The sequence below is a fragment of the Podarcis tiliguerta genome (genome assembly GCF_965153285.1).
Source record: "Podarcis tiliguerta genome assembly, chromosome: 4".
Classification (NCBI taxonomy): domain Eukaryota; kingdom Metazoa; phylum Chordata; class Lepidosauria; order Squamata; family Lacertidae; genus Podarcis; species Podarcis tiliguerta.
Window position 1 is genome coordinate 56,903,280 of NC_139537.1, and position 15,161 is coordinate 56,918,440.

General features: G+C 41.0%; 1 protein-coding gene across 1 annotated transcript in view; it reads right to left on the bottom strand.

Moving 5' to 3' along the window:
- TSPAN7 (tetraspanin 7) overlaps window positions 1–15,161 on the bottom strand; it is a 71,730-nt gene that overhangs the window by 18,656 nt on the left and 37,913 nt on the right. The window lies entirely within an intron of this gene.

Genomic DNA, 15,161 nt, shown 5'->3' on the forward strand with positions numbered 1-15,161 from the left:
TTGCACAGGCAAAATAGATATTTGCATCGTTTTGGGGTGCAGAACTTAAGGTTGGCAAGTCCAGTTAAGTGTATATTTTTAAGAACAGACTAAAGTAAATAAATAACATGGTAACATGTAAAACATGCATTCATCAAGTACTTTTAAAACATGCTAAGGAAACAGCTTCCCACACTCCTTTTTCTCAGAAGCCACTTATTACTACCCATTTAAAAATGCTCGGTCTCACTGCATCATTGGTTTGGAAAAATAAAGGCGCTGTAGAATAAAATATTTTAAGGGAATAAAGACCACATAACAGATGACAACCAGCAATATACTGATTCTAAAGAACTTGTTTATTAGTTCTTAACAAGCCTTTACTTACTTAAATGTAAAAAAGACATTTCATAATTGTGAGGGAAAGCGAAGAACTAATGTTGCCACCAGAGGAAGAAGCAAAGAATACCAGTTCTTCAGTCCAAGACAATGAAAATGTTTCAAACTGTTCAGTGACTATTTAATTCAGTGTAAAAAAGGAGTTGCAGTCTTCTTCCCATTTATACTCAAATAACAATTCTGTAATCACATTCTTAAGGGCTCCTCTCTCCATCTTGTTCCATCTTGTTCCCAGATCCACCAAGTTTATTTTTACGAGGGGGAGATGTAGTGGTCAGGGAGAGCACAGGATACAGGATATTTCTGATCCTTGTGCTTAAAATAGAGAGCAACCCTATCAGCAGACCTTGATTCTGGCAGGGTTAATGACTGAGCTTTCCCCTCAACCTTCTTCATCTCTATTCCCCCATCAACAGATGCTAGGAAAGAGGCCCTCTTGACATAGGAGACATTGACCTGATTACTTTAGCCTGATCTCAATCATGGCATCAAGTCTAATTTTGCTTCCAAACTGATCCATGTGCCATGCTCAACAGAACAAAGCAGACTGGTGTGTGTACGTAACTACACCATGTGATGGAAAACAGATATCCAAGTATAAATAATTTTAACTTGAATCTTGTCTTTTCATTATCCTGTAAACCCTTCCTGGTTCAACTTTAAAAAAAAAAAAAAAAAATTCTCCTATATGACTAAGATGCTGGTGAATACTGAGGGTAAAGCCAATACTGGTTCTTACTTGCCCAAAATGTAATTATTTGGATGGTACAATAATGTGTGAGCTGCTTGGTAACTGAACCTTGATAATATGTGTACTTAATTTTAACGTTCCAAAAACATGTATAATTTGAACATGACATGCTGCCTGAAAATTAAAACCGTGAAACTAATTTCAGGGTAGCAGGAAAAACGTTTGTTTTAAAACCTTTTCCGCTGTGTAGATTATTTCTTTTAAATATTTATGTTATGAAATGCATTTTTATTTAGGAAAAATAGAAACAATATGACCACTAGGGGATTCAATGCTTTTCATTGGACATTACTGTACGGCTGCATCTTGGGTGGGGCTTACATTCCGGGGGTGGCAACGGGTACCGTATATGCAAAAACGAGTATATTCATGCCACCGCCTTGGAAGGTCCCCACGTGAGCATCCTTACATTTCCAGAGCTGTGTGATGAGCGGACCTTGCCCCCCAAGCAAGGCAGAGAGATTTTGTACTTTCAACGTGTGTTGAAATCGCACGTCTAAGTTGCGATCATACTGTACAATTCTGGGTAACTACCAGCATGGCAAGATCACAGACATGCTGTTCAGGGTTTTCTTCTTTAGGCTTAGGCTAATTTCCCCATACCTGAAGACTGAATAACGGTAAGCCATATGAACCAAGGTTGCAGGCTTGATCCTCGTATGGGACAGCTGCATATGCCTGCACTGCAGGAGGTTGGACTAGATGATCCTCAGGGTCCCTTCTAACTCTACAGTTCTATGATTCTATGAGGGGTTAAGTGGTTTGGTTTGGTTTTTGCAAATAAATAAAAGGTTCTGTTTTTTGCTACCGTTAAATTACACCATCAGATTTTTTTAAATTTTATAATGCAACATTCACCCCTTCCCTCCACATTATGTTGTATCAACAGTATACTACTGAGTGCAGTTTTCTAAAGTAAAAAAGAGGGGTTTCATACAGAATTTCTCCTTGGTACAATTACTTCTCTTGAGATACATTCAGTTCATATGATGCCTCAGGCATCACTTCTGATTATACAGGTAAACAGAAGCGCAAGACTCTGCCAGCTCAGTATGGTCTGGAAAGATATCTCTCCAGTGATACACATCATTGGAGAGGGCCGAAAGAGAGGAATTGCCAATGAGAGTATTATATACTAATGGTGAACTCAATTCTCCAATTGCTGGTCCTCATGTACCCAAAATGTCACCATCAGCTCGCAAGAGGGAAGTACAGTATAGGACATCTTGAGGGGGTGGGTAAGGTTTGCAAGTGTACGAAAAAAGCTTTGGGGGGGACCCTCCTAAAAATGGTGTTGGGGAGAGAGAAACAGCCCAGTGAGCATTCAGTATGCTAAGTGGGAATGGAATAGAGCAGGCATCCCCAAACTTGGCCCTCCAGCTGTTTTGGGACTACAACTCCCATCATTACTAGCTAACAGGACCAGTGATCAGGGATGATGAGAATTGTAGTCCCAAAACAGCTGGAGGGCCAAGTTTGGGGATGCATGGAATAGAGTATCCTGGAAGGCAGCATAGCTTGGTGGCTGGGAGTATTCCATACTGCAACATTTTGTTGCAGGTCCCACTTGTCTTGTTTGCTTATGATCTGACGTTCAGAAAGGTAGCATAGAAATAAATCTCTCTTCCACCCAAATGAAACATGAAGGGTATACATCTGTGGCATATCCAGGTGCCATGTTTTGCAATCCAGCTCTCTGGACAGGAGCACTGATTACTGCAATCCAAACGGGGATCATGCTGATCCGATGCTACTGAAGGACTAGTGGAATCAGCATAGAGCAGAACAGCCAGCATATTTTCTCAGGACTGCACTCAGCATGTGCTGGAGGGAGGCATCTATCACCTTCCTGTTAAACAACAGCATCACTGGTAATGACTTCACAAGTACCAATAAAGACTTTCCACTTATTCAGGCAGAGACCATGTGTTTCAAATGAAATTTTATGCAGTGGGCATATGCTTTAATGGTGTTTCGGTGGGCCGAAAGGAATTTTAATGACGCCTTGTATACTTGCAGCTTGAGGTTTTGTGCACATTCCTTGCACCTGACAAAGGGAAGGCCAGAGCTGAGGACTCTGCAACAAAATGAACAAATGATCTCAGACCGGGGAGTGTGGGATAAGAGCAACAAGCAGATGAGCAAAGCTTCACTGGCCTGGGGCAGTGTCATGCTGGCTGCAGAAAGGGGCAGCCGTGGGCTAACAACAGTCCAGCATCTCAATCAGGATGTGCAAGATGGCCATAAATCAAAAAGAGGTTATGATGACTACCCTAGTGTTAAACTAAGATGGAGCGGCTGATTGCCGTGGGGCAGCCACCCAATAAATCTGGCTCAGCCTCATTTCAATGCCCTTCTTTTGGCATCCATTTGTCATATTCACTGCATTTGCTCTGCTAACAAGGCTCATCTTCTTCGCTACATTTTAATCAGCATTTCTTCTGCAACACACAAAGGTAATGGCTTATAATATAAAGCACAGGGCTGCAAGCATTTCTGCTCACTCTCTGATCCTGCAGGTTGATAAGGACATGTGTCAGGACAGTACACGTTTGCCAATTTATTTCTACTTTGGACAAGGCGTTTTGCCATGACAATGTAGGTTTAAATTCTAAAATCTCCTGGCTGGGGTGAGTCAAGGGCAATTTGCAGTAATTAAAAATGAATCATAACATGCATGTAATTGGGACTTCAAAAACTGAGTTTCGAGATGTTTTATTTGGTATGAAAAGCAGGTATTACAGTACATGTCACTGTTTATGTAACAATAAGTTTCGAAAAACATAATCAGGAGCCATTTTAACTTGTGATTTTTCATTTTTATTTCAATGTCGTTCTCTGTTTTATTTACCCTGCCTTGTGCAAAACTTACAACACTTGATCACTTTGTATTGTTGCAAACTCCTCTGGTATGAAATCAACATCAGGTGATCCACCTCCCACTACCCAAGCACATTGCTTGGAAATAAGGACTCTAAAATCAATGAAATTTAAATACATTTTTAAAATATATCTTGGATCACATCTAAGAGTGCAATCCTGCCATATACATGCTTATTTCAAAGTAAGTCCTGCTGTGTTCAATGGCACATTCTCAGTTGAGTCTAAATAGGACTACAGTGTTACATATCTAAAACCTCATTCCAGTGTAAAATATTCTATTCAGGAGTATTTTATAGATTTGCAGTGACACTAGTGATTTTGGCATCTTCTTTTAATAGATACTATAATTATGAAGAACATATAAGAGCTCTGATAAGTGAAATGGTAACATAAGGCTGGAGAACTGCACTGCCAAATTCTCAGAGTTGTACATTTCAATGGATGACTGTGTTTTGGTTTGCATATTGTTTCAGGAAGTGTGAATTAGATAAATTTACCTTCAGATTCTAACAGAACCAAATTTCTCCCCCATCCCTACTAAAGAGACTTTTGGGGTATGAACAGGATCTCAACTTTCTTTCTCTGATTTATCACAAGGTACCTTATCAAATCGCTTTATGCTGCATTTCAGGGGCAAAACCAGACAGATAAGATATTCACCACACACACACTGCGTCATTTCAGTAGTACGAGTGATTCAGCAGCACACTGCAGTAGGTTAGGCTGAGAGGTGGCCATTCAGCAAAACTCAGTATCTGACCTTGGACAAGCAGGGATGTGAACCAGGGTGGCCTCACTCTACTACTCTCCCATACTAGCTCTGATTTTAAAAGGGCATATAACAGCAAGAGCAAGTAGTTTAAGCTATCTCTAAATCCAGATAAAACTATGGCTGTGTGTGTGTGTGTGTGTGTGTGTGCTTCCCCAAACCAAATGGATCAGAGGTGGCCTGCTCTTGGTGGGGTTACACTCCCTCTGAAGGAGCAGGTATGTAGCTTGGGGACACTTCTGGATCCTTTGCTGTCGCTAGAGGCTCAGGTGGCTTCAGTGGCACAGAGTGCCTTCCATCAGCTTTGGCTGGTGACCCAGCAAAGCCCCTATCTAGACATGGATAGCCTAACTTCTGTTGCCTATTCTCTGGTAACCTCTAGGTTAGATTACTGCAACGCGTTATACATGGGGCTGCCTCTGAAGACAGTTTGTAAATGTTGGCTGGTGCAGAATTTGGCAGCCAGGTTGCTCACTAGGGCAGGACGGCTTGAGCATATTGCATAGATCCTGCTCCAACTGCAGTGGCATCCAATTAGTTCCTGGGCCAGCTTCAAAGTGCTGATTTTGACTTATAAAGCCCTAAATGGTTTAGGACCGTGATACCCCCTAGGACAGCCTCTCCCCATATGAACCAACCTGGACCCCACAATAATCATCTGAGCCCTTTCTTTGTGTGCCTCCTCCACGAGAGGTCCAGAGAGTGGCAACATGAGAACAGGCCCTTTTTTGGAGTGGCTCTCTAGCTGTGGAATGCTCACCAGAGTTTGGTTACCAGACGTCCTTGTTTCCCGGGGACAGTTCCCAGATTTACAAAGCAGTCCCCATACAAAACCTGTTGAAGTTGTGCTTGATTTTCTAGGGTGCTCCACTGAATCATTTGGTGCCAGCCTTCACATAAAGTAGCATTATGCATTAGCTGAACTACAAAGCCCATTCAGCTTCTGCCCTCTCGTGGCAGGTTCTCAAGTATGATGCAGAATTAACTGCAATGTTTAAAATAATAAGATACGCCACTTTAAATATTGCTGGTGGTAAGAATCAACAGGTTATACCTACAAAAATGAATTAACTTATTTTGCTGAAAATGAGGGCCATACTTTCCAAGACTGTGTCAGAAAACTATGACTATATAATTCCTTGATTCCCTCCTCCTTTGTTCACCTCCTACTCTTCACAAGCAGCTTTAAAAGGAAGTCACTTGATAGAATGTCATGGGAAAAGAGAGAGAGAGAGAGAGAGAGAGAGAGAGAGAATGGCATTTGCCAACTGTGGAAAGAAAGGCCTCTGCTACGCCTTCCAATTTTTCACAGCTGTATTTCTTTTCTTCCATTAGTTCCATAGATATTGGTTGTCAGTATTACTGGAAACACCCTTCTCCCTCAGTCTGCAGCACAGCACAAAAATGCTGGCAATAGGCCACATCTGCAAACAAATAGCTGATGCCTTTATTTGATCAGGAAGCAATAGTGCCAGCAGGCATCTAATCACAGGTTAAACGCTCCAGGTCAAGGGAGTAGAAAAGTAAAGTAATGGGAAGCCAGTTGGCTATATTAAGAGGGGGAACTACTCTCCCCTTAACACATAACATTTGACCTGAAACTACAATGGAATCGAGAAAGCACCTCTATAAAATGAATGCAAACCACATTTTAAGAATAATGTGCCTGAAACTAAATGCTATATCATCAATGTGTGCTCCAACTCTGTGTTTCCAGAAATAATGGAAATGCAGGGACAGATTAGAGGAAAGTTAAGGGTAGCATGATGATAGTTCAGTTGGCAAAGCATAACTCTTAATCTCAGGGTCATGGGTTTGAGCCTCGCATTGGAGAAAAAGATTCCTGCATTGCAGTGGGTTGGACATGTAATCCTCGTGGTCCCTTCCAACTCTACAATTCTATGATTCTATGAACTCATTTCAGACTTTAGTGCCTACTTGGGAGGGAGGGACCTATTTAAAACTGTCCAGCAGGAAAGCATGTACAAGGAGAAAGTGGCAGTGGGGAAAGGGTTAAGCACCCCTCCCATCTACCAGTGTAAGTTGTGCCCACATAAATATGACAACTGCAGAGCAGGTTCCTTGTGGCCGCTATGCTTTCCTGGTAACATGCAGTGGAGTTTTCAAGTTGGCTTGCTTCAAAGGTAGATAAATTCAAGGCTTTTAATCTGAAAGGAGGGAAGTTCTGATATTATATGCAAATATTATCAGTAGTTACATGTGCACTGAAAGTTATTAAGCAAAAAGTATCTCCAACATTTACAAAACATCAGAGAGATCAAATTGCTTTGAACGCCTCTGTCACAGGTTCAGACAGGATTATATTTACAACTTGGCTTCCTAGGTAATGGTCCTCTGAAAGCCATCAGGGAAGCCTTATTAAAAGGCTTGCTTCAGAAAGGGAATTCATAAGTAGTGTGTATGGCAGCAGCAGCAGCAGCCTGTGTGGCCGCTTTTATTCTCCCACAGGTGCTGTCCAAAATGTTTTTGTGCTTTTAAAATTATACAAAATCACTGTGCAAAATTATGCAAAGCAGAGATGATACACTTCTGAAATAGAACAGCTTCCCACATACAGCTGTACTTATTTAGCATAGCAGCAGGAGCCTCAAACACTGGGCAGATAGTCGTGGCTTGCATTCAATGCACTGTTGAAATCTAAAGGTGTTCAAAGGCAAGTTGTCCTGCAGCTTCTGCCAATTAAGACAAGGCCTAACTGACTTCCAAGCTGATACTAATGAGAGTTGCCCCACTCCTTTTTTTATTGAATGCCTTCGTTTGATCTCCTACGTTGCTGAAAAATAATAATCTGCCAGAGCTATCACAGGGGTTGAGGGGCGGAAATTAAATGGGATCTATTTAATGGGCCTTTGACCCTGCTCACACAGTTCAACTGAAGTCAAACAGACAAATTCTCAACTCAGCAGAAAACGCTACTTTTTATTGGCCTGCCAAGTCACACACAATGGCCAGGGCCCTGAAGCATTTTCAATTATTTCAAGTGTTGGCCTCGCTACCCATTTTTCTACAGTTGTCATGTGAGGAGGCAATAGCTCAGTGATGGAGCATGGCAGAAAGCACCAGGTTCCATTCCCGGCAACCCCAGTCAAAAATGTTCTTAAGTAACAGGAGTGAGAATGACTTAGGCCTGTAACCAAAAACACACATCCATAAATTTGATTCCTTCTTTCTCTCTCTCTCCCTTTCCCCTTTTGTTTCTCACCTTCTCTCCCCACACCACTGCCCCAAATTCTCTCTTTCTTCCCTCCTTCTCCTATCCGCAAAGCAATTAGCCTGACACCAATGCAACCTGCATTTGAAGGTTAACTGCTGCAGAAGGGGCTGTGATTGGGCAGGTTGGAGGGTTACAGACCCTCCAAGTGTTCCTATTTTCCAGGGACAGTCCTGGATTTACAGAAGCCATCCTGATTTCTGATTTGATCCTGGAATGTCCTGGTTTTGCTTAGGATGCCCCTATTTTCATCAGAGAGGGTATGGGGTTAACCTTTCCCTCTTCACCTTCAATGCCCCCCCCCATCACTCTATCGCACAGTAAGCAGGCATTTAAAAGGCTTCCATTGGCACAAAATGGAAGCTGTGCAGGAAGGGGCATGATGGTAGAAGCAGAAGGCCATATGGGAGGGGCATCATGGGCCGGCAGTTCCCCATCCCCTGCAGAACAAGCTGTAAACAGACTCCTTTATGACAGCACTTTTTTTTTGTGGGGAACATTTTCCAAGCACTCAACATGTACACTTTTGTACCTAGCAGAATGCTGTACTTTCTTCAGAGAGCATGTTAATGGAATGTGTGGTTGCTGTATGGAATGTAGTTGTAGTAGAGTCAATGGCACACCAGTTCCCAATAAGAACAAACAACAGTGGGCTGACAACAACAGCAAACCTTCTCTGGTGTTTTGTTTTTGTTTTTTAAGGATGGTGAGGGTATTGGAACAAAGAGTGTTAAAGGTAAATTGTGGACAAGCATCTGATAGAGAAAGAAGTGCTCCAGACAAATAAAGGGAGCAGGAGAAGGCTAGAAGGAAGAGTCTCTGAGGGAAAGGAAGACTGACATTCACATGCTGATTTGAAGCAACCAGACAAATCTTTGGTTGCAGGCCTCTATTATTATTATTATTATTATTATTATTATTAAACCCCAGATTTAACAACCTATCAGATTTGAGTAAATGAATACATCAACAACATTAAGCACACTACTATGCTTGCCCAACTTGCGCAGGAAGCATGCCAGCCATATCCAGGCCAGGCATCTGGTCATTTAATACTCTTCATTCTTTGAGCAAGCAGGCAGAGTAGGGATGAGCAATAACGCATTTTCAATATTGTGATATATCACCAGCTAAACATCACAATATGCTGATATCCTACGGTGACTGAAATGAGAATGGAGCTACGTAGAAGCATTGACTGGCTTCATGGTTTTTCCTGCATCCTGATTTTTGCCACATCTGCTCTTATTATTCACTGCCCCCTGTTTGAGGCAGAGAAGAACTGAGCCAGCAGAGTTAACAGGGGCTGCAAGAATTGAGAGAAGCATTGGCTGGCTTCACGGTTTTTCCCACATTGTGATTTTTGCATAGCACACACACACAATATTCACAATACATTGCCAGGTCAAAACCTATGATACCAATATCATGATATGGACTTCAAACCGGTTTTGGACGATAAATCACCCAACCCTAAAGCAGAGTTTGGGAGGGGTGGGCTGGAGACATTAGGTTTCAGTCCCCTTGCAGCCTCTGTTAGAGCAGGTTGGTCATTGGGAGCTGTCCATGGTTCTGCATTGTACCTCCCTGTCAGAACCCCTGTGCAGAACAACCAAAGCCAGAAAGATTCACAAGTTTGAGATACAGCAAACAAAACTAACAACTAAATCCAGAATCTCAATAAACTACCAAAGGAACTGTGCAGAGTTAAAAGAATAAAAACTGGACTGCAGAGGTCACTCTTTGGTATTGAACCGGAAGGGAATCAGGTATAGAAGCATGGCTCTGCTGAGACGCTGAAAATAAAATGCAGAACCATATTGGAATATCACCTTCATAATGTTTATGGTGATGATCACAATCTGTTGTCCACATTAACTATTCAGATGCTTGTCTTCTGAGGTACATAATAGAAAAATACAAGAAACAAAAATGTATAGCTGAAGACTAGGAGTTGCACAGATTTGAAAACCAAAGGAAATGCACAGGGTCAAAGAAGTCCAGGGTAGGCAGGGGAAGGACAAATACCCACAAAGAATGACAGATAATTGAATCTCAGAGTTGGAATGACAGAGTTGGAATCTCAACTAAAACATCCATGACAGATGCCCATCCAACCTCTGCTTAGAAACCTCCAAAGAAGGAGAGTCCACAACCTCTCAAGAGAATACATTCCACTGTTGAACAGCACTTACTGTCAGAAAGTTCCTCCTGAGGTTTAGCTGGAATCTCCTTTCTTGTAACTTAACCTCAAGAGCAGGAGAAAACAAGCTTTCTTCATCTTCCATATGGCAGCCTTTTGGATATTTGAAAATGGCTGTCATATCTCCTCTTCTCCAGGCTAAACATACCCTGTTCCCTCAAATGCTCCTCACACGGCTTAGTTTCCAGACCCTTAATCACCTTGGTTGCCCTCCTCTGCACATGACCCAGCTTGTCAACATCCTTCTTAAATTGTGGTCACAGTATTGACACAGTATTCCAGATGTGGTCTGATCAAAGCAGAACAGAGTGGTACTATTACTTCCATTGATCTGGACACCATACTTCTGTTGATGCTACCTAGACTAGCAGTAGCTTTTTTGCTGCTGCATCACACTGTTGACTCATGTTAAGCTTGACCCCTAGATCCTTTTCACATGTACTGCTAGTAAGCCAGGTGTCCCCCATGCTATATTTGTACCCCTGGTTCTTCCTGCAGAACCTTACTTTTGTCCCTATTGAAATTCATTTTGTTAGCTTGTGTCCGGTTCTCTAATCAGTTAAGGTCATTTTGAATTCTGATTCTGTCTTCTGTGGCATTAGTTACCCCTCCCAGTTTGGTGTCATCCCCTCAATTCATTCTTCCAAGTTGTTTATAAAGACGTTGAACTACAATGAGCCCAGGACAGAATCCTGCGACACCCCACTTTTTTCCAGAATGATGAGGAACCATTAAAGAGTACTCTTTGGGTTTGGTCAGTCAACCAGCTACACATCCACCTAACAGTTACCTCATTCAACCCACATTTTACTAGCTTCCTTGCAAGAACTTTGTCAAAAGCCTTACTGAAGTCAAGATACACAATGTTCATAGCATTCCCCTGATCCACCAAGTTTGTAATTCAATCAAAAGAAGAAATGAGATTTGCCTGACATATTTTTGAAAAACCCATGTTTGGTCTTAGTAATCACAGCATCCTTTTTTTCAATGCTCACAAGACTGACTGTTGAATCACCTGTTCTAGGACATTTCAGTGTCAAGCTCACTGGTCAGTAGTTATCTGGGTCTTCCCCCCCTCCCCCTTTTTGTAGATGAGGACAACATTTGCCAGCCTCCAGTCTGCAGGGAACTCACCTGTTCTCTAAGAATTCTCAAAGATTATAGACAGATAGCACATTTTTTCTCATTAAGGGATTACTGAGGCAAAAGGCCACAGTGTTTTCTTTTCACAAAAAGTCCCCAGTAGCCTTCCCCCACATCCAAATTTCCAATCCAAAGCACACATTCAGGTATTAATGAAGCAGGAACTTGACTATTCATCGATAAACTGTTCCCATAACACTGCACACATTCAGGTTGCTGCAGCTATCAACAAATGCCACCAGATGGCAGTTTTTAAAAAAGAACTGCATCCATGTTAGAAATGTTAACGTTTTCCCTTTCACATATCTTCCTTGCACTGTTTCAGCTGTTGTTCTTTTAACGATGCAGGCAAACTACAGTGCCATAAGTCTCTTCTTGTTGTTGATGTTTTAAAGAATAGTAATCACCTTAGGAATAATCTGTTCAAAACTTTTGAGTATATTTTTGACACATGTGGACTGAGAACTCAGGAGAATGTTAGCATGACTTTTTACAAACAAAACCAAGCTCAGAATAAATAATACATGTTTTTAGACCCCATCACATGGCCAAACCTATTCTTAAATTATCAGTGTATGTAACAGTAACTGTTATATCTGCAAACCTGAACACTGTTTTTAAAGGATCACAAAATAATTTTAAATAAAATATCTTTATATCCATATTGTGAGCAATTTGAAGGTTTATTTATGTATCATTAATTCATGTATGCCTATCTATATAATTTTATTTGAAAACAATTCCATTTCCATCTTTACAAGAATTTATCAAGTATAAAGTCATGCAGATTTACAGGCACACACATTTAATTTCACCATTTAGCTAAATTACTCTTATTTTGTTATAGTCTATTTATCACTTTCATCTTTCCTGCAGTATTTTTAAATCCTTCTTTTAGTCACTCTATAGTTTTATTAAGTATAAAGTCATGCAGATTTACAGGCACACACATTTAATTTTACCATTTAGCTAAATTACTCTTATTTTGTTATATTCTATTTATCACTTTCATCTTTCCTGCAGTATTTTTAAATCCTTCTTTTAGTCACTCTATAGTTTTATTACTCACCCATAATTCAATGTGATCAGTTTAAGTTCCACTAGAGAGGGGCAGATTCCCTGTATGAATGGAAAACTCAAAGCAGTCCAACTACTATATAGTATTTGTCAGCAATGCAGTTAATCTTAAAGAAAAGGTAAAACTTATGCTTTGTATTAATGAGATCAGACATTCCTCTTCCCAACAGCCTGCAATAGGATTTAATCTCTCTTGCCTATAGTTCCTTACAACACTGATCCTGCTATATGGCTTCTGTAAATTCCTCAGTTAGTCTTTTGCTTGGTTGATTTTAACTGCTCTAGTTAATTGTGATTAAACACAATGCCAATGACCATGTTTAACACTGCAATGTACTTTGTAAGGACGTAACATTTATGTGTGGTTTGAATACAATTCATGATTTATAACATTATCCTTTACTTGTTTACTATGGCAGTAAAACAGGGCCAGAAGTAAAAGCTACTTACCCACTAATAAAAACTTTAGAGTGCATCCAACATTTAGGAAACAGGCTTATCCTTAACAAAAAGTAAGCTGAAGTCTACATACCTGATCACTACATATGCTCCAAAAGTATTTAATATGTATTTTCTCACTGACTGTGTTGACACATATAGCAGAACCATGGCTTAGCTTTAGGAGGAACAGCCACTTGAGCTTGCATCAGAGACTAACAGCAGCTTGTTTTGACTCTGAACCTGGCCAAAGTACATGTCTTAAATATGGTTAGTGGAAAGAAACCAACTTCAAACCAGTGTACAAGGCTTGCTTCCTTCCATAACCATACTTAAGATTACTACAGTTAGTAATTTGGCTAAACTGCAAAAGTTTCCAATTTCTTCTGTGTGGGTGCAGCAGCCCATTCTTGTAATGCTAAACCATGCATTAGATTTATTTATGAAGTAGACCACTATGTACTGGAATCACAGTGATGCACTGAATCACTACCTAATAATAAACCATATCTTCCAAGCAGTTTTCTGAGACAGGACTGTTTTGCTAGCATATGCTGAGTTCTAATATTCTAAGTGATATAATTTGGTAGTAGGTGTTTTTTTTTATGACACACTGAAAATAATGGAAAAAGTTGTTTGTAATAAAAGGTGAAAAGAGTGTTTTACATTTGATATACAGTCATACCTCATATTGCATCCGCTTCAGGTTGCGTGTTTTCGTCTTGCGTCCTGCGACAACCCGGAAGTACCGGAATGGGTTACTTCCAAGTTTCGCTGCTCGCACATGCGCAGAAGCACCAAATCGTGTCACGTGCTTGCACAGACACAGCGCTTTGAGTTGCAGGCTTTTCACGTTACGGACAGGCCTCCAGAACAGATCCCATCCATAACATGAGGTACCACTGTAAATCTCCAGATTTTTCAGTGAATATGCCAGCCACAGAACTTCACGAGAGCTCTTGCTCAAAGCACTTTTGGCATTACTTTGTGCTTAATTAAAATCAGTTTTCCTGTTCTTATCAGGTGGCCTTGGGCAGGATAGATACTAAAAAATAAATGAATAGCATCTTTTCCATTCCTTATTTCAGTAACACACCAGAACCCTAAAATCCTAAGCACACACAATTAGCCCACTGATTGAAATTAGCCCCTACTATTTAATCAGCTAAAATTTAGTTGATTAATCTATTGATAAATCTTTTAATTCATTAATTATCTCAGTTGGGGGGAGGGGGGAGAGAGAGAGAGAATACAGTGCTTCTGAGTGTGGTGCTGAAATCAATCCAGTGTTCTGTATTACAAGGAAGACACTTGACTATTGTTTGCAGTCTCTGCGGGTGCCCTGAAATGACATGGTGAATAATGCCACATTTGCTTTGAGTGCGTGTTCATCTTACAAGCATACATATTATGTCTCCAAGTAAACTCTCATGCTATACTAGTTACTAGCAGGCTTCTAAAGCCTGTTGACTTGGACCCCACCTCACTGGGATCTTAGACAAAGAGCTGCTCACAGACTTGTATCTAATACTCTCATACAAAGCAGAAAGAGCTGTATTAAAGAGAAGCAGCTGCTGGATTTAAAAGGGAGGGGAGATGCCAGCCATAAGCCTTCATCCATATGGAGAGCAGAATGTTCATCAGGCTAGAATTCAGATCCTATGGTACTTGGGACTCATCACCATGGCAACAGAAGCAACAGCAAGGATGGTCAAGCTTGCTGCTCCCTCTTCTTTGAATTCTAGAAACTTCCTACCCATCTCCATCAGTGTAGATGTTACTCTTGCTATGAGGATGCAGCTGAAAACATGCTCATGGTGAGCTCCATCCCTCCCTGCAGTAACATGATGTAGGGCTTTGCTTTGCACCCACATCTGCCACTACTGGATAGCCAATGAAGCAGTGTGATGATTGGAGGTTGGTAGACTACTATGGGCAGTTACAACTATTGCTTTTGCCACCTTATCAGAATTTTCACAGAGTGCATGTCACTTTAGGCAACTGCATAAATATATTTTTGGTGAGGGCTGCCGAGGAAGGTAGCTCTGGGGGAAAGAATCAAGCAATTATAAAATAGCTCCAGGTGTAGCTGGAAACAAAGTGAACAGCAAGGCTGTGTTCTAAGTAGGGCTTTAAGCCTTAGTAACAAGTGAAAGGTACCTGGTAGCAGACCTCTGGAAAAAAAGGGACCAGTTCCTTACAGTAAAGTTGCAGAAAGTGTATCAGCACATCTTGAAACGATACACAAATGTAAAGTCAAGTCTGACAAAGTTTGGTGCTCTCCCTA